The sequence below is a fragment of the Oncorhynchus masou genome, chromosome 10 (genome assembly GCF_036934945.1).
Source record: "Oncorhynchus masou masou isolate Uvic2021 chromosome 10, UVic_Omas_1.1, whole genome shotgun sequence".
Classification (NCBI taxonomy): Eukaryota; Metazoa; Chordata; class Actinopteri; order Salmoniformes; family Salmonidae; genus Oncorhynchus; species Oncorhynchus masou.
Window position 1 is genome coordinate 48,629,144 of NC_088221.1, and position 7,500 is coordinate 48,636,643.

The 7,500-nt window shown below is 37.6% G+C and overlaps 1 protein-coding gene and 1 pseudogene across 1 annotated transcript in view; one reads left to right on the forward strand and one right to left on the reverse strand.

The window, feature by feature from the left end:
- Window positions 1–7,500, forward strand: part of LOC135547713 (protein FAM124A-like) — a 622,546-nt pseudogene that overhangs the window by 607,823 nt on the left and 7,223 nt on the right.
- The window catches only part of LOC135547773 (DNA excision repair protein ERCC-1-like), a 15,724-nt gene that overhangs the window by 7,881 nt on the left and 343 nt on the right, over window positions 1–7,500 (reverse strand). The window lies entirely within an intron of this gene.

Sequence of the window (7,500 nt, forward strand, 5' to 3'; positions counted from 1 at the left end):
TATTCTTCTGAAATCTGATTGGCAGACTATATCCAATCCCCACTGTATTCTTCTGAAATCTGATTGGAAGACTATATCCAATCCTCACTGTATTCTTCTGAAATCTGATTGGCAGACTAAATCCAATCCCCACTGTATTCTTCTGAAATCTGATTGACAGACTATATCCAATCCCCACTGTATTCTTCTGAAATCTGATTGGCAGACTATATCCAATCCTCACTGTATTCTTCTGAAATCTGATTGGCAGACTATATCCAATCCCCACTGTATTCTTCTGAAATCTGATTGGCAGACTATATCCAATCCTCACTGTATTCTTCTGAAATCTGATTGGCAGACTATATCCAATCCCCACTGTATTCTTCTGAAATCTGATTGGCAGACTATATCCAATCCCCACTGTATTCTTCTGAAATCTAGACTATATCCAATCCCCACTGTATTCTTCTGAAATCTGACTATATCCAATTGGCAGACTGGCAGATATCCAATCCCCACTGTATTCTTCTGAAATCTGATTGGCAGACTATATCCAATCCCCACTGTATCTTCTGAAATCTGATTGGCAGACTATATCCAATCCCCACTGTATTCTTCTGAAATCCCCCCCCCCCCCCCACACACACACACACACACACACACACATCTCCGCCTCTCTCTCTTGTCTGATGGCTTCTCCATGTTGCTTTTCTCATGCCTGCCATTCCGTCCCATCCCATCCTGGGAACAGAGCAGCGTGGACTTTTTCCACAGGCATGTCCTGCGTCTGAAATGGCACCCTATTCACTATGCAGTGCACTACTTTTGACCAGGGGCCCTATAGAGAATAGGGTGCACTATATAGGGAATTAGGGTGCCATTTCAGACGCTGCCACAGTTTTCCATGAGACCACCGTGGGATATCTGGACAGAGCAGCATGACACTTGATCATTTTCCAAAGTGAATTTTCACAGATAATCGTGAGTCAATTGTAAAACGTTGCTTCTTTCTATATTGTCATGACTTTTTCTTCGTGATTTCCAGGGTTTTAGAGTTTACTGTAACAGCCAATTGAAAGGCCTCGTTAAGCAAATGGCTTGTTAAGAGGCTGCTTTGTTGTAATGACTTGGTAAAGGTCCTGTGCAGACGTTTTGATCTCAATATCACATTTTCTTCTGGTTAAAAGTTAAGCACCTTACTGTGATTGTCGTCAATTCAAATGGTACATTTTTTTTTATATACCTGCTTCTTAGCAAACAGCAATTTCTCAAGCAAAAAAATGTTGCCAGGACTGTCTGTGAGTGGTCTGTGTGGGGGAGGGATACAATGGAAAAGTAGCTGTTATTGGCAGCGAGGATGAGAACTCTCTTATTGGTCTATCAACTCATTTACAACCAAGTGATTTCACCAAAACTCCATCCCACCAAAAATAGGTTGAAATTTCAGGCGGTCTTTTCAAATAGCTCTTACACTAAAAAGGCATTATCATCATGTGCCCAATATCACAGCATTATTTCAACCTCATAGTGGGGAAATCCTGTTTTTGGCTGCCCTGGGCCTTAACGAGGGGATGCCTCGTTAAACTAGCTGCCCCTACAGTACCGTGTGGCCTGTTTCCTTTCCTTGTGATACCGCCTGGTACTAGCTGTGTATGTGTGTGTGAGTGAGTGAGAGTGACAAAGACCCAGTGTTTCCTCCCTCCACACCTCACTGAACACCTCTCTCTCTCTCTCTCTGTCTCTCTCTTTGTTTCTCTCTCCCTCTCTCTCTCTCTCCCTGTTTCTCTGTTTCTCTCTCTGTGTTTCTCTCTCACTCTCTTGCTCTCTCCTTCTCTCTCTCTTTCTCTCTCCCTCTCTCTCTCTCTGTTTCTCTGTTTCTCTCTCTGTGTTTCTCTCTCCCTCTCTCTCTCTCTCCCTCTCTTTCTGTTTCTCTCTCTCGCTCTCTCCTTCTCTCTCTCTCTCTCTCTCTCTCTGTGTTTCTCTGTTTCTCTCTCTGTGTTTCTCTCTCTCGCTCTCTTGCTCTCTCCTTCTTTCTCTCTCTTCTCTCTCTCTCTCTGTTTCTCTGTTTCTCTCTCTGTGTTTCTCTCTCTCACTCTCTTGCTCTCTCCTTCTCTCTCTCTCTCTCTCTCTCTCTCTCTCTCTGTTTCTCTCTCTCTCTCTGTGTTTCTCTCTCTCTCTCTCTCTCTCCTTCTCTCTCTCCTGATTGAGTAGCAGAGAGCCGTATTTCTAGTCATCTCTCCCACACATGAAACAGAAGCAGAGACGCAGAGGTACTAAGTAACATTGTCTACTGTGGAGGATGTGATTCACTGTGTAATGATACTTGAGGGGAACCAGAGGAAGACACAGGGCTGTGTGTGTGTGTCAACTTTTACGAGTGTGCGTGAGTGTGTGTGTCTTGCAAAGGGTTGCGAGTGAACACACAAGTCACGTGACCCAAAGAGCGCTTAACTTTCTGAGTGGACGGCCACAGCAGGGGGTGCTGGATAATGAGGCGGTTGTCGTGGAGATGATCAGAGCCTCTCTCTCGCTGTCTGATTTGATCTGGGCTAATCCGGGTCACGCACAACTGACCCGTGTGTGTGTGTGTGTGTGTGTGTGTGCGAACACGCACACACACAATCGCTGCACAAATGTAGCCTGTCATTATAGCCATGAACAGTGAGGCATTTTTCAAACGCAAGATACAGAAATAAACTGTGTTTTACACCTGCATTTTGAGCTGAAAGTCATTAATGTTATCGGTCAATATCGACTAGGGATATCATGTCACTTCTCTGGAGATCTCAGAGTGAGCAAGATCATACTCTCTACCTGTATGGAGCAGGATCATATGGCCTACCTGAATGCAACAAGATCATATGACCTACCTGAATGCAACAAGATCATATGACCTACCTGAATGCAACAAGATCATATGACCTACCTGAATGCAACAAGATCATATGACCTACCTGAATGCAACAAGATCCTACTGTCTACCTGTATGGAGCAGGATCATACTGTCTACCTGTATGGAGCAGGATCATACTGTCTACCTGTATGGAGCAGGATCATACTGTCTACCTGTATGGAGCAGGATCATACTGTCTACCTGTATGGAGCAGGATCATACTGTCTACCTGTATGGAGCAGGATCATACTGTCTACCTGTATGGAGCAGGATCATCTGCTCTCACTGTCTACCTGTATGGAGCAGGATCATGCTGTCTACCTGTATGGAGCAGGATCATACTGTCTACCTGTATGGAGCAGGATCATACTGTCTACCTGTATGGAGCAGGATCATGCTGTCTACCTGTATGGAGCAGGATCATACTGTCTACCTGTATGGAGCAGGATCATACTGTCTACCTGTATGGAGCAGGATCATACTGTCTACCTGTATGGAGCAGGATCATGCTGTCTACCTGTATGGAGCAGGATCATACTGTCTACCTGTATGGAGCAGGATCATACTGTCTACCTGTATGGAGCAGGATCATACTGTCTACCTGTATGGAGCAGGATCATACTGTCTACCTGTATGGAGCACAGGTTTCAGGATCTGTCTGTATCCTTTTTCTTCCTCACAAATATCCAAATTAATTTGCCAGAATATGTTACAGATCTAGGATCTTAATTTGAGCCAGTTTGCTGCAGCAAAAGGAAACGTGAATTGTTATGCGGATTATAATTAATGCACATGTTTGTAGGGGTTGATACATTTTTCGTTAGGACAAATCAAGTGTGACATTTTAAAGAGGAAATTACAAACTTTAGAAGCCTTTTTAAACCTTGTATACACTACAAGTTTGCATTTTCTGCTGTACAGGAACATTTTCAGCAACAAAAGAGTGATCAAATTAAGATCCTACATCTGTACATCTTTGTCCCATCATGTATTGAAGGCAGTACAACGTTACAACTATCTTCAGACATATAGCCAGTAGGCTTAAACACCACTGAGGTAGGTAATTGTAATTAATATAGGATAATATGATATATGGATAATATGATTTATATATATATGGATAATATGATATATATATGGATAATATGATATATATATGGATAATATGATATATATATGGATAATATGATATATATAGGGATAATATGATATATATATAGGGATAATATGATATATATATGGATAATATGATATATATAGGGATAATATGATATATATAAAGGGATAATATGATATATATAGGGATAATATGATATATATAGGGATAATATGATATATATATAGGGATAATATGATATATATATAGGGATAATATGATATATATAGGGATAATATGATATATATAGGGATAATATGATATATATATGGATATTATGATATATTTATATATGGATAATATAATATATATAGGGATAATATGATATATATATGGATAATATGATATATATATAGGGATAATATGATATATATAGGGATAATATGATATATATAGGGATAATATGATATATATATGGATATTATGATATATTTATATATGGATAATATAATATATATAGGGATAATATGATATATATATAGGGATAATATGATATATATAGGGATAATATGATATATATAGGGATAATATGATATATATATGGATATTATGATATATTTATATATGGATAATATAATATATATAGGGATAATATGATATATATATGGATAATATGATATATATAGGGATAATATGATATATATATGGATAATATAATATATATAGGGATAATATGATATATATAGGGATAATATGATATATATATGGATAATATGATATATATATGGATAATATGATATATATAGGGATAATATGATATATATATATAGGGATAATATAATATATATAGGGATAATATGATATATATATGGATATTATGATATATATATATAGGGATAATATGATATATATATGGATAATATGATATATATAGGGATAATATGATATATATATGGATAATATGATATATATATAGGGATAATATGATATATATATATAGGGATAATATAATATATATAGGGATAATATGATATATATATGGATATTATGATATATATATATAGGGATAATATGATATATATATGGATAATATGATATATATAGGGATAATATGATATATATATGGATAATATGATATATATAGGGATAATATGATATATATATGGATAATATGATATATATATAGGGATAATATGATATATATATATAGGGATAATATGATATATATATGGATATTATGATATATATATATAGGGATAATATGATATATATATGGATATTATGATATATATATAGGGATAATATAATATATATATAATATATATATATATATATATATATATATATATATATATATATATATATATATATATATATATATATGGATAATATGATATATATATAGGGATATTATGATATATATATTAAGGGATAATATAATATATATAGGGATAATATGATATATATATATGGATAATATGATATATATATAGGGATAATATGATATATATATATGGATATTATGATATATATATGGATAATATGATATATATAGGGATAATATGATATATATATGGATATTATGATATATATATATAGGGATAATATAATATATATAGGGATAATATGAACGTGAGAACGTAGGCTACTCTGTTTTTTACGAGGCAAAACAGGAGAAAAATTGAAACAAGTCCTTTCTGGTCACTCATCTGGATATGTGCACATGCCTTTGCATCCCAGTGGTGATGACTGGTGATTGGTTAACAGTCAAGACGTGCAACTTTTTGGGTTCTGAAGTCCAGATGAGATGTTTTTGAGTAATGGCGTAGGCCTATGTTATTGACCAGATCAACGGTATGAGAACGAAAAACTAATGCCAAGCGTAGTGTAGTCTATTACAATATGTATGAACAAATATATACAGTGTATTCGTAAAGTATTCAGAGCCCTTAACCTTCTCCACATTTTGTTACATTACAGCCTTATTCTAAAATTGATTAAATACATTTTCCTCATCAATCTACACATAATGACAAAGCAAAAAAAGTTTTTTTAAATTTTTTTGCAAATGTATAAAAAAATATATATAAAAAAATATATATAAAAAAATAACCTATTTATATTAGTATTCAGACCCTTTGCGATGAGACTCGAAATTGATCTCAGGTGCATCCTGTTTCTATTGATCATCCTTCAGATGTTTCTACAAGTTGATTGGAGTCCACCTGTGGTAAATTCAATTGATTGGACATGATTTAGAAAGGCACACACCTGTCTATATAAGGTCCCACAGTTGACAGTGCATGTCAGAGCAAAAACCAAGCCATGAGGTCGAAGGAATTGTCCGTAGAGCTCTGAGTCAGGATTGTGTTGAGGCACAGATCTGAGGAAGGGTACCAAAATATGTCTGCAGCATTGAAGGTCCCCAAGAACACAGTGGCCTCCATCATTCTTAAATGGTAGAAGTTTGGAACCACCAAGACTCTTCCTAGAGCTGGTCGCCTGGTCAAACTGAGCAATAGGGGGAGAAGGGCCTTGGTCAGGGAGGTGACTAAGAACCCGATGGTCACTCTGTCAAAGCTCCAGAGTTCCTCTGTGGAGATGGGAGAACCTTCCAGAAGGACAACCATCTCTGCAGCACTCCACCAACCAGACTGAAGTCACTCCTCAGTAAAAGGCACATAACAGCCCGCATGGAGTTTGCCAAAATGCACCTAAAGGACACTCAGACCGTGAGAAACAAGGTTCTCTGGTCTGATGAAACCAAGATTAAACTCTTTGGCCTGAATGCCAAGCGTCATGTCTGGAGAAAACCTGACACCATCCCTACGGTGAAGCATGGTGGAGGCACCATCCCTACGGTGAAGCATGGTGGTGGTAGCAGCATTATGCTGTGGGGATGTTTTCAGCGGCAGGGATTGGGAGACTAGTCAGGATTGAGGGAAAGATGAACGGAGCAAAGTACAGAGAGGTTCTTGACGAAAAAACCTACTCCAGTGCTCAGGACCTCAGACTGTGGTGAAGGTTCACCTTCCAACAGGACAACGACCCTAAGCACACAGCCAAGACAATGCAGGAGTGACTTCAGGACAAGTCTCTGAATGTCCTTGAGTGGCCCAGCCAGAGCCCAGACTTGAACCCGATCGAACATCTCTGGAGAGACCTGAAAATAGTTGTGCAGCAACGCTTCCCATCCAACCTGACAGAGCTTGAGAGGAACTGCAGAGAAGAATGGGAGAAACTCCCCAAATACAGGTGTGCCAAGCTTGTAGTGTCATACCCAAGAAGATTCGAGGCCAAAAGGTTCTTCAACCAAGTACTGTCTGAATACTTATGTAAATGTGATATTTCCGTTTCTTTTTTTTAATACATTTGAAAAAAATGAGAAAAAACTGTTTTTGTTTCGTCATTATGGGGTATTGTGTGTAGATCGCCAGGCGGCAGGGTAGCCGAGGGTAGCCGAGGCGGCAGGGTGTTGGACTAGCAACCAGAAGCTTGCAAGTTCAAAACCCTGAGCTGACAAGGTACA